At 42.0% G+C, this 13,616-nt stretch overlaps 1 long non-coding RNA gene across 1 annotated transcript; it reads left to right on the top strand.

The window, feature by feature from the left end:
* Positions 1–5,768: 5,768 nt before the first annotated feature.
* On the top strand, positions 5,769–8,586 carry LOC129203120 (uncharacterized). The gene is made up of 3 exons (XR_008575918.1): positions 5,769–5,884; positions 7,322–7,565; positions 8,298–8,586. It is a non-coding gene; the product is annotated as an uncharacterized LOC129203120 (long non-coding RNA).
* Positions 8,587–13,616: the final 5,030 nt, after the last annotated feature.

The following is a 13,616-nucleotide window of genomic DNA, read 5'->3' as shown; positions in this document are numbered from 1 at the left end:
TCATTTTGATTTTTTCCGTCCACCTTTTAAATCTGCCAAAAGATAGAGAAGTGATCCACTTACTCTTGTTCAGCCAGAACAATTTTTACTTCTTCTCCTGCTAGACTGCAGGAGGCTAAAGGCAGATTTTCTTTTCGTTTACATGCATAAAAGACTTGCACAATGCCAAGATCCTGCTCTTTTGTTCTACTTGTAAAACAGATAGAATTACCTGGAGACAGTAGCCCTAATCTTCCCCCAAAACATTTGAATAGGAACAAGTTAAGTACAAGTGAATAGAAGAAATATGTGTCTGGGGTCTATGGATGTATATAACTAAATAGATACATTTTTCCTGCCCTCCATGCGCAAGGAAAAAGTAGCAGTACAAGAGTAACTATTCCAGTAGGTCTGGTAATAGCTGTACAACAGCCTGTGAGGGTGACTTTTCTGGTATATTTGCCATGTCCAGTTTCTATATACCCACATGTTGGAGGAGGAAAAATACCATCTGGATCCATTTGGTTTAGGACTCTTCTGTAACCTATAAAGAGTGAACATGCACTGCCAAATATTCTGATAATCCTTGTATTTTTCCTCTATTGTAGGGTAAATACACTCATGGAACAGAACATATATATATATATTTTAAGGGTGACTGAAATTGTTAGTGTATATTGAATGTGTTTACAGACTCCCCTTATAAAATACATGAAAATGTTAAATTTTATTGGCATATATTAAATCTATTTACTGATGCACTTTACTGAAACAATAGAGAGAACTTCCTTTGTACATATTTAATAAATTTAAATTTATTGCTAGTACCTCAGTAAAAAATCAATGCAGAACCCAAAAATTATGTTCACCAAGTAATTTCAGTTTGAAGATTTTCCAAACATCCTGTTTCCATCCTATCCCATTAAAAGAGAATCTTCTATTTTGCTGTTCCTTAAGGATTCTCTTTACTTGGGGGATTTTCTCTCATTTCTTGTTTTTCACCATATTTCTGTGATATTTTACAATGCAAAAAGCAAAAATCAGCTATAGATCACTTATTTTTCTATCTACAGATAATAAAGCTGCATAAGATTTAAAACTGCAGCTGGTGTCTGTTAAAGAGAGACACCATCAATTTCTATTAAGTTTTCAGTGACATGTGATGTGTACTTCATTTTCTTCCAATATATTCTGTTAAATCTTTGAGGACTTTGAATCAAATTACTTTGCAGCAGATGTTAGATTATTATATTTGAGGTTTTGTATTAGATCACTGTTTAATGGTGTTCTTTTAAACACTAAATGGATATGCTTGATAACAAGTATGACAACTGTTTTATTCTCATAATTGCTCCTTGTTAGTAAGGTGATATCATGGAGTAATATGTACCTGCTGCCTGTGGTTTAGACTTTTGAAGAAGGCACTGTCATTTAAAAGAAATCACAGCTGCAGCAGTCTCATTTAGTGAGAAACTGTTGAGGAAGAGGAGGCAAAGAAAACAAAGCAGAGGGATGCAGAAGGGTGATTAATTATGGAAAACTGTGCTTGAATAGCATTTGTCCTGAAGCCAATGGGAGCTGTCTAACCTTTATTATTCCTATCAAAACACTTAAATCCCTGATGAAGTCAAATTATGCTTGTAATGATGTGCTCAGCAACCTTGATAGATTATTGTATGAGTTGTGTGGTCCTTTCCAAAATAGTAATGGAATTTGTTTTGGGGATAATACGTGTGCTAGCTACACTTCATGAACAGTACCTAGTGTCTTGTGGCTTCGGACTGCACAAATTTCCATAGTTGTACAATAAAATCTTCCTTATTAATTAAGTCATACTCCTAGTTTCTTAGATGAAGATGCTCAGCGTATAAAGCTGGGAGAAGAAGAAGAAAGGGGGGGGATGTTCGAAGTGATGGCATTTGTCTTCCCAAGTCACCATTACGCGTGATGGAGCCCTGCTTTCCTGGAGATGGCTGAACACCTGCCTGCCCATGGGAAGTGGGGAATGAATTCCTTGTTTTGCTTTGCTTGCATGCATGGCTTTTGCTTTACCTATTAAACTGTCTTTATCTCAACCCATGAGTTTTCTCACTTTTACTCTTCTGATTCTCTCCCCCATCCCAGCACAGGGGGAGTGAGCAAGTGGCTGCATGGTGCTTAGTTTCTGGCTGGTGTTAAACCGACACGCTTGCCATTTACTCTTATGGTCTCTAAGCCTTTAACTATACTGAATATTGTCTACTTCCCTCAGCAGCCTCAGCGAAATTCCTGGCATGGCTTCCAGAATAAGGCTTCATAAATATGACTGAGAATAGTCATTGTTGTGGGTTAACTTCTGTTGGCAGCTGAGCATCACAGAGCTGGCCAATGCAGACTGATCAAGCAGCTGTGGTACTCAGCTGCCGACTGAGATGAATCCATGGCAGTCAGATTGTGAGTCTTCTCTATCAAGTCACCTGAAAGAAGAACTTTTGTCACAGCGGTGACAGACCTTTGAGTAGGTCAAACAGGAGGCAGTTTGTGCTGTAGCCCTTAGGCCAGTCTGAACAGGATCAGATGTGAGAAATATGCTCTGCACCACAGTCAGGGAGTGCGACCCTACCTGGACCCTCTGGCAGAAAGCACCCAGAGAGGCTTGAAGTTGACAGATGGGGTTTTGGAGCTTGGGATATAGAGGATCTAAGGTCTTGTACACCTCAAATGAAAAAGAGATATTACCAGCATATGCGGGGGGTTGAGCCACTTCAGAAGTAGTTGGTATGGAAGTGCGGTTCACCTTGGCACTGCAATTGCCTGTGCTGTGCTGAATGTTCAAAGGAATGGTCCCCAATACACATCATGTAACCAACATGATGTGGAGTAAGTGGGTAGAACTGATCATGCAATGGATCTGAATGGGGAAGCCCAACTGCCCTGGAGTGCTGGAAAAGATCATGGTCTCGCCAGAAAGTATTGTCCAAGGAGGTGACCTGCACTAAGGAGGCCTCACTGTATAATAAATCACCAGAGAATGAAAAGCAATGTGGTCTGCTTACTGATGGGTCCACTGGAGTTGGAAAAATGCTTTGTGGAGTACCACATGACAAGTCGCTGAAAATGTCAAAGGAAAAGGTGAATTGAGTCAGTTTGCAGAAGTGAAAGACATGTAGCTGGCCCTAGAGACTGCCAAACAAGAAAAATGGCCATTGTGCCACTGAAGAACATTGAAACAATAAGCAAGCAGAGTGCCATGCCAGAATCAAAGTAGCTCAGGTGGAGCTGGACTGGGAACATAAGGGTGTGCTATTCATAGTTCAGTGGGCCCATATAACGCTGGGACACTTAGAGAGCAATGAAATGTACATATGGGCTTATGGTTGAGGAGTGGACCTGACCACCAAAGCCATTGCACGAGTTATTTATGAATGCAAAATGTGCCATAATCAAGCAAGCCAAATGATTAAACCTGTATGGTATAGAGGAGACTGGCTGCACAAAAATATAGGGAAGCCTGGCAGATTGATTATATCACACTGCCACAAACCCACCAAGACAAGCATCACATGTATATCTGTGGTGGGTTGACCCAGGCTGGAGGCCAGGTGCCCACCAGAGCCGTTCTCTCACTCCCCTCATTCACTAAACAGGGGAGAAAAGGCATAACGAAATGCTTGTAGGTCGAGATAAGGACAGGGAGAGATCACTCACTAATTATCGTCATGAGCAAAACAGACCGAACTTAGAGAGGGAATTCATTTAATTTATTACTAGGCAAAACAGAGTAGAGGAATGAGAAAAATAAAATCAACTCTTAAAAACACCTCCCCCCACCCCTCCCACCTTCCCGGGCTCAACTTCACTCCCGGCTTCAAACCTTCCCCCCTCAGCAGCACAGGGGAACGGGGAATGGGGGTTACGGTCAGTTCATCTCACGGTGTTTCTGCCGCTTCTTCATCCTCAGGGGGAGGACTCCTCTCATCGTTCCCCTGCTCCAGCATGGAGTCCCTCTCACGGGGTGCAGACCTTCAGGAGCAAACTGCTCCAGCGTGGGGTCCCCCACGGGGTCACAAGTCCTGCCAGCAAACCTGCCCTGGCGTGGGCTCTTCTCTCCATGGGGCCACAGGTCCTGCCTGGAACTTGCTCCAGCGTGGGCTTCCCACGGGCCGCAGCCTCCTTCAGGTGCCTCCACCTGCTCCAGCGTGGGGTCCTCCACGGGCTGCAGGTGGAATTTCTACACCCCCTCATCCTTCCTCCATGGGCTGCAGGGGGACAGCCTGCTTCACCATGGTCTTCACCACAGGCTGCAGGGGGATCTCTGCTCTGGTGCCTGGAGCACCTCCTCCCCCTCCATCTACACTGACCTTGGTGTCTGCAGAGTTTCTTACATCTTCTCACTCCTCTCTCTCGCTGCAAAAGCTCTCCCTCTATAAGTGTTTTTCTTCTTCTTAAATATGTTATCACAGAGGCGCTGATTGGCTTGGCCTCGGCCAGCGGCGGGCCCGTCTTGGAGCCGGCTGGCATTGGCTCTATCAGACACAGGGGGAGCTTCTAGCAGCTTCTCACAGAAGCCACCCCTGTAGCCCCCCCGCTACCAAAACCTTGCCACGCAAACCCAACACAATATCATAGCGGAGGTGACCACTGGATGGCTGGAAACACTCTGTAGCCCATACCACCATCCAAACCAGCATCCTGTGTCTTGAAAAGCAAGTTCCTTGCTGGCATGGCACCCCAAAAAAGGTCAAGACAATCAACGGAACTTATTTCTGAAACAACCTCACAAGCACCTGGGCCAAGAAATGTGGCTTTGATTGAGTGCATCACACTTCATTGTTGCACACCAGCCTTCAGAAGGATTGAATGATACAATGGACTGTTAAAGACTATGCTGAAAGTGATGGGTGCTGGGACATACAAGCACTGGGCTGCAAATTTAGCAGAAGCTGCTTGGCTGGTTAATACCAGAGGATCAAATAACTTACCTGGCCCTAACCAAGCAAACTCCTTACACACTACAGAAGGAGGTAAGTTCCCTGTAGTGTGTGTAAGGGAAATGTCTGGGAAAGGCAGCATGCGTTGCTCCTCCCTTCAGAAAAGGTAAACCCCCTTGTGGGATTGCTTTCACTCAAGGACATGGGTACATTTGGTGGGTAATGTGGGAGGATGGGGAAATCTGGCGCGTATCTCAAGGACATCTAACCTTGGGAGAAAATAACCCATGATTTGAATCACATGTTACAGGAAGTACTACAAGAAGAATCACCTGAATCAATGGAGGACAAGCCTTGCAAGAAGCTGTGCAAGCATGGCACTGACCTGAACTGAGTTGGCTTTGGTGCCCAATAACTCAACTCAAAATGCCGTATCTCCTGTCTTGAGTGATCACCGTAACAGATAGAACCCAAGCCATGGATCAAACAAACTCAGTGGAGATTTTATGGATATGGCCCATAGCATAAGGAAATTATATCTGTGTATACATCAAAGAACAGGAAAGGAGTGGGTTAATGAGGATGTATTGGATGTGTTGGTTTGCATGACTTGACCATAACAAAAATGGTATGGAATAAGGGATGGAGATTGTACTGGGTCTGGCTGGGATGTAGTTAATTTTTTTCACAGCAGCCCATATGGTGCTGTGTTTTGGATTTGTGACCAAAACAATGTTGATTACACAACAATGTTTTGGCTATTGCTGAGCAGTACTTGTGCAGTGTCAAGGCGCTCTCTTTTTCTCTAACTCTGCTCATCCATGAAGCAGGCTGGGGGTGTGCAAGAAGTTAGGAAGGGATTCAGCCAGGACAGTTGACCCAAAATGACCAAAGGGATATTCCATGCTCAGCAATAAAAACTGAGGGAAGGGTGATTTTCAGGAAGGTAGACATTTCTCTGATAATGGCTGAGATTGGTCCGCTTATGACAGGCGGTGAGTGATTGTCTTTGCCTATTTTTTTTTTCCTTTTTCTTCCACTTTCCTTCACTTCTTAATCACTTCCTTCTTCTTCTTATCAGCCCAGGACTTCTCTTGCTTTTGCTTTTCCTGTTCTCTGCCTCTGTTCTCTCTGGGCGCAGGGGTGGTGAGCAAGCAACTGTGTGGTGCTTAGCTGCCAGCTGAGATTAACCTACAACAGTCACATTTGCAGTCTGGCTCTGTAAGGTACATATTAAATACTGATAAAGGAAGGAGGAAACAAAATACGTGCAGGTTTTTCTTCATTTTATACCCTTTAGAGGAAAGATTCTAAACATCCTGAAATGTAATGATTACTTTAAAATAACATGAATATTCTGTATATGTACTTCACAATAGACACAGGTATATATTGTCACACTGTATGAGCTCCTGGGGAAAGCGTTAGTATTGCCAAAAAGTGTTAAAGATGAAGGATACTATTCTGCCTAGGGAACAAACATGAAACTAAACACAGGGATATCTTCAAGGGACTACTGGGATGTTTGTGGTGATGTCAGCTCTTGCTGTCTGCTTTACTGAAAACACAGTGTTTTCAGAAGAATAATATTTTACTTTATTTTCAGAATAACATAAACCTTTTCTACCTTATGGTTTCTGGTTCCTCCCTCTCTTTGCTCTCCTTTAGGAGCTCTGGAGACCTGTTCTTATAACCCTTTCTAACACTTATTTGCTGCTGGTAGATGGGTTACTAGGGTCATCCAGCTCATTTGAAATGAGGCAGGCTGGTTTCAAACCCTCTTTGGCCTCTCTTGAAGCAGACATTGAGGTCAAGTGCTTTTTCAGTCCAACTAAAAGCAGCAGACACTAGGATACTGGCCATTTTAAGATGCATATTTCATTTTTCTGTTTATGTGGATGGAAAATAGTAAACTATAAGAAAGAATTTGGGATCTTGAATGGAGGAATATTCTGCTTTGACAAGATGTGGGTATCATGTGTCCCATAGGTCATGTTGACTGATGTCTAGGTCAACAAAACAAATGCTTTTACCCCTTGATTTTGCATTTACCTTCTAAATAGTTATTCACCTGATTTTTGCCAATATTGTCATTATTCATAGAAATTATAAGAGAAGGCAAAAAAAAGTTTGGCTCCCCTGTCCTAAAAAAAACCCAAACCAAACCAAAACCAAAAAACCACGATAAGTTATATAACTCCTTTTTAGAAATACAGTGGAAAGAGAAAGAGGAATGTAAACAAAGGGTAGAGTTACATAAGCCAAAGGACAATAATGTTATAATAATGTGAGATTAATACTGGTCTGCATAAATTTAGACTAAATTAGAAGAAAGTTCCTAATCATCAGAATTTCTTCTGGGGCAGTCTTTTAATGGGAGTAAATGGGGAGAAATGATAACTACTTTTCAACCATGCTTATTCTATTTACAGAACGAATTACTGCATCCTGGTTCCCTGTGCTTGCAGGAGTTAAACCGTGAGCACGAAGTGGCCTTTCCGTTTGCTGAACTGGAACGCTGAGTAACTAGCATGACTGCCTTCTCTTTCAGGGTGGACTTTGATGTCAGAAGTTAGATATTTCATCTAACTATCTCTGAGATAAACAGAACATTGCAAGTATTCACTGGATGGTTTACGCAGGAGTGAAATACTCATAAAGTGCATTAAACATCAAGTAAATATGAGATTAAATAAATTATAGCATATTAAAAAGTTAAACTGGAGCAATAAATTTTAGCATTATCTTTGAATTAGCTATGTAGCCTATGATATGGGTCAGTAACTGAATGTTTACAATCCTTACTCAGGTCACAGTTTAGCTATGATTACAAGAGTAACAGTATACTTTTGCTTACCATTTCAGTTGGTGGAATTAACCTTTAATTAACCTCTCAGCTGATGCTGTCAAATTTCGGTACTAAAAGATTAGTTTTACTTATCCCAGCTGTTTCTTTTAATTCCTTTTTAGATAAATATAAGTATTTATTTTTTTGTTTCAGAAAATAGTAGATAATTTTTAAGAGATCCTTTTGGAGGTTATACAGCTTTCTGTGGCAGAGAAGGGCCCATCAGGGATTTTTGATATTCAGAAGGGCGTTTGAATCCTTGGAAGCTCCAAAGTGAAACAAAACCATGAGTAAATAAAGGGTCATTTTATGGCGAAAAAGCCCCCCAAACTAAATGGTGAACACCTTTGCTGGGAGATGCCAAAACTGATTTGATTAATTCACTTTAGTAAAACTCTAAACATATATCTTTGCATAATAAGCTATGTTTTCTGAGAACTGGGCCCAAGTTCTGAAACAGAATATAAAGACCTGTAAAGAAAACAGCGTAGTGTAGCTACAGAAGTGAGTTATATCTGTTTCTTTAATAATGTGGTATCTACTCCACATTTTCTGGCCAGCTTGGCCACATCTTTTACAGTGCATCTGCAAAGACACGGCGGGACTAGTGCTTCAGGGAAGTGACAGACTTGCTGCGCAGACCCGAACTGGTGGAACTGCATGTGGGATAAGAGTGGATGACACAAGGACTTCCCTGAGTGGCCACAGAAACTGGAGCACATTCCCACAGCATGAAAAATTTGCGCAGCCTATTCCCAGCTGCCTGCCTTCCTGAGGATAAATCAGAGAACGTGGTGAATGAATTGTAAGCTGTAATAATGATCCTTGGACTGTGAGTGGGGAGGAAGCCTTTTTCTTCTTCTTGTGGGAGTGATTTTTCATTAATGTTTTTAAAAGTGTTTCAGATTTTGGCTTTATTGCATGCTGTTTACTATAAATACTTGATACTCAGCATTCTACACAAAAGTTGTGCTGATCTGATCATGTTATTATATACATCATCAGTATTATTCTTCTCATCCTGATTCAATAAAAATGACCCTTATAGTCAGAAAGAACTGAAGAAAACACTGAAGCTTTGAATTTTTGAGGAAAAGACATTTTCATAATAAAGGAGCAAGAGAGATGAAGAGAAACTTGATGTTTTGAATAGTGTTTATATTTCTGTTTCTCCAAAGCAGTAAACAGAGAAAAATTAGTTTTGTGAGAAATCTGTAGACCAAATATGTAATTCAAACTGCATTTTCCTCTGACACTCACACAGAGTTAACACATGCTCATTTACATTCCTGGTTGCAGGTTGTGTGGTCAGATTCTTTCCCATGCATGCTCAGCCTGATTCACAACGTGGTAGTCAATAGAAGGTTTGCTATTGGCACTAACAGGAGAAACATTTCAGCCTTTATTGCTTTTATGTGAGGAGTCTGAAGAACAATTTGTGAACCATGGCCATCTGGTTAAGTGTCTAAGCAGTGTCCTGTAATATTTAAAATTGACCTATTAGACAAATATCAAAATAGATGAGGTTGGAATTTGCTTTCTTCAAATTTTACTGCACTATTATTTGGGCAATTTATGAGAAATAGGAAGCAAACCAAACCCAGATACCTTGCGTTTGTAACTACAGATTAATAATGCTGACATTTAGTGCTAATTCATAGGATGAAAAAGTTACTTCTGTGTCTTCATAAGTTACTTCTTCTTCAGAAGCATTAGCTAATTCTGGAAAAGATTTTTTAAAAAGTTCTGAGAAAAAAATTAAGTTAGCTGATTTTAAATGTAATTTAAATTTAGGTTGATTTTCAGCCATATTATTTTCAAACTATTTTTAAATTGGTTAAATAATGAAAGTAAATTTAAAATATTAAAAAATTAAAAAATGTTTTAAAATAGACATTATAAAAACAGTCTTTCAAATAAAATTATTTGTTTTAAAGTTTACCTCTGTTTAAAAGGGAAAAGGAGAGAAAGAAGAAAGTAGAAAAAGTCATTATTCATTATGTTCTGGTTTTTAATGTTCCCAGTTCTCAACTGATTTCAATACCTTCATACTTAAAGGAATATGCAATTGTTGCAGCTTATTGTGAAAGCAGCACTGAAAACAGAACCTTCAGTTTCAGAGAAAGTATTGAATATTGCTTGCTGAAATTATTTGTTACTTGAACATTATTGTTGATAATACAGCAAATGGAATGAGGGAATAATGAGATCAGTAATTCAAAACCAGCTTATTCTACTTGTGTCACAGCAGTATAAGAACATTGACAGTACTGACATTTGCGATTTCTAGAATCATGAATATATAATGAGCTGCTGTCTCATTTAATTAGCACTACAAAGAATGCTACTTAGAAACAATTGTACAAACAATTTAAGAGAAGTCGTCTATGTTACACTACAATGTGACATTTGCTTGTAAAGGTTAATCTTAAAAAGGATTATGTACAAAAGCATCTCCTTCGTACGAAAAGAATGTGACACGCCTAACAAAGACAGATGGAGATTCCTATCCTTGCTAGTCCTGAGCTTTTCTAAAAAGTGTTGATATCTTCCTAAAAATTGCAGAGCTGGTTGTTATAGAATTGGGTGAGATTTGTAGAGTGTAGTTAATTAGTACATTTGCCTCTTAGAAATTTCAGGACACATGTTACTGTACCTTATTATGGACAACTATGTAAGACCACATAGTGCAACCCAATTGGTACAGTGAAAGAGCTGAAAAAGCAACACCTACAGTATGTGGACTATTGTGGGCTAGTTCTGCTAGGTCTGATGAGCAGGTGTCCATTAGCAGTTTAATTTCTTCTAAAAGCATGAAAGTTTACTCCCCTGAGACTGCTCTACAGTATGAAGTGTGGTGGGTGGGTGTGGTGGGTTTGCGTGGCAAGGTTTTGGTAGCGGGGGGGCTACAGGGGTGGCTTCTGTGAGAAGCTGCTAGAAGCTCCCCCTGTGTCTGACAGAGCCAATGCCAGCCGGCTCCAAGACGGGCCCGCCGCTGGCCGAGGCCAAGCCAATCAGCGCCTCTGTGATAACATATTTAAGAAGAAGAAAAACACTTAGAGAGGGAGAGCTTTTGCAGCGAGAGAGAGGAGTGAGAAGATGTAAGAAACTCTGCAGACACCAAGGTCAGTGTAGATGGAGGGGGAGGAGGTGCTCCAGGCACCGGAGCAGAGATCCCCCTGCAGCCTGTGGTGAAGGCCATGGTGAAGCAGGCTGTCCCCCTGCAGCCCATGGAGGATGGATGAGGGGGTGTAGAGATTCCACCTGCAGCCCGTGGAGGACCCCACGCCAGAGCAGGTGGAGGCACCTGAAGGAGGCTGTGGCCCGTGGGAAGCCCACGCTGGAGCAAGTTCCTGGCCGGACCTGTGGACCCATGGAGAGGGGAGCCCACACCAGGGCAGGTTTGCTGGCAGGACTTGTGACCCCGTGGGGGACCCCACGCTGGAGCAGTTTGCTCCTGAAGGTCTGCGTCCCATGAGAGGGACTCCATGCTGGAGCAGGGGAATGATGAGAGGAGTCCTCCCCCTGAGGATGAAGAGGCGGCAGAAACACCGTGAGATGAACTGACCGTAACCCCCATTCCCCGTCCCCCTGTGCCGCTGAGGGGGGGAAGGTTTGAAGCCGGGAGTGAAGTCGAGCCCAGGAAGATGGGAGGGATGGGGGGAGGTGTTTTAAGAGTTGATTTTATTTTTCTCATTCCTCTACTCTGTTTTGCCTAGTAATAAATTAAATGAATTCCCTCTCTAAGTTCGGTCTGTTTTGCTCATGACAGCAATTAGTGAGTGATCTCTCCCTGTCCTTATCTCGACCCACAAGCATTTCGTTATGCCTTTTCTCCCCTGTCTAGTGAATGAGGGGAGTGAGAGAGCGGCTCTGGTGGGCACCTGGCCTCCAGCCTGGGTCAACCCAACACAGTGGGGAAGGTCAAGAGAATATCTTCAACACGTTTTTCATCTGAGTGAAAACTATAAGGGAGACACACCTTATAAGTATAACTCAAGGAAGAATCAGAAGAGTTAAATAGAAGAGAAATTAAAATATTTTGCAGCACTGTTTTTGAACATTTGCTGACCGATTCTCAGTCTGTAGTTGTGCTTGTTGTTTATTTGTTATTTAAACAGAAATGGTAGTTATTACTTTCCTTTGGCTACTTTAGTGCAGATACATTCAAATGACAGTGCTTACAAAGCCACTTGCCATTGTTTGTCAGCAATCTGGCCTAACTGGGGACATCCCAGTTGACAGGAAGTTAGAAAATGCAATCTACAAGAAGGGCCAGAAGGAGACTCCAGGGAACTACAGGCCTGTCAGTCTGACCTTGGTGCTTGGGGAAGGTTATGGAGCAGATTATCCTGAGTGCCATCACATGGCACATACAGGATAACCAGGTGATCAGGCCCAGTCAGCATGGGTTTATGAAAGGCAGGTCCAGCTTGACTGACCTGATCTCCTTCTGTGACAAGGTTATCCACTTAGTAGACGAGGGAAAGGCGGTGGATGTTGTCTACCTGTACTTTGGTAAAGACTTTATTTCCCACAGCATTCTCCTGGAGAACCCGGCTGCTCATGGCTTTGATGGGCTTACTCTTTGTTGAGTAAAAAACTGGCTGGATGGCTGAGTGCAAAGAGTTGTGGTGAATGGAGTTAAATAAATCCAGTTGGCAGCCAGTCACAAGTAATATTCCCTAGGGCTCAGTACTGGGGCCACTTCTCTTTAATATCTTTATCAATGATCTGGATGAGGGGATTGAGTGCACCCTCAGTCAGTTTGCAGATGACACCAAGTTGGGTGGGTGTGTTGCTCTGCTGGAGGATAGGAAGGCTCTGCAGAGGGATCTGGACAGGCTGGATCGATGGGCCAAGGCCAACAAGGCCAAGTGCCGGGTCCCGCACTTGGGTCACAACAACCCCATGCAACGCTACAGGCTTGGGGAAGAGTGGCTGGAAAGCTGCCTGGCAGAAAAGGACCTGGGGGTGTTGGTCGACAGCCAGCTGAACACGAGCTGGCAGTGTGCCCAGGTGTCCAAGGCGGCCAACAGCATCCTGGCTTGTATCAGAAATGGTGTGGCCAAGTTACTTCTCCCAAGTAACAAGCAGTAGGACAAGAGGAAATGGCCTCAAGTTGTGCCAGGGGTGGTTTAGATTGGATATTAGAAAAAATGTCTTCACCAAAAGCATTATCAAGCACTGGAACATGCTACCCAAGAAAGTGGTTGAGTCACCATCCCTGGGGGTATTTAAAAGATGTGTAGATGGGGTGCTTAGGGACATGGTTTAGTGGTGAATTTGGTAGTGTTAGGTTAATGGTTGGACCTAATGATCCTAAAGGTCCTTTCCAACCAAAATAATTCTATGCTTCTATATAAACTGACAAAATTCTCTGATTTACATCATTGTTCGTTTTCACACATTATCGCTGGTGTCTGATAAAGTCTGTCTTTCATGAACACTTTCTTTTGATCTTCCAGCAATGAACTTCTATTAAATAGAAGAGACAATCAAAACATTTGCTAGAAGATCTTGCATGGATGTTGTTTACCAAACACTGTTTCCAAGTGAACTTCATTATCATACTATTCTGATATAATTTCACCATCCTTAATTGCCACATGATTACATGTTTAATGCATAAATATCAGTCATTGCCAAGGAGCATAACTTGGCTATGCTTTGCAAAAGTAATGTATATCAAGACTTAGCACAGAGAACTGCATCAAGATATTTGGCTGCATGCAAAGTTCTCAATGGAAGTGGTTGCACAGAAAATAATCTATTAGCCTATTCTATAGAAAAATAGAAATAACCTATGTTATTTATAGATTTATTTGTTTATTTCTGGTAACTTGTCAAAGGAAGATGTTTTGTAACTCTGGGGATGC

This window comes from Grus americana, chromosome 2 (genome assembly GCF_028858705.1).
Source record: "Grus americana isolate bGruAme1 chromosome 2, bGruAme1.mat, whole genome shotgun sequence".
NCBI lineage: Eukaryota > Metazoa > Chordata > Aves > Gruiformes > Gruidae > Grus > Grus americana.
Note: the sequence above shows the minus strand (reverse complement) of the source record. Positions and strands in the feature narration are given on the sequence as shown.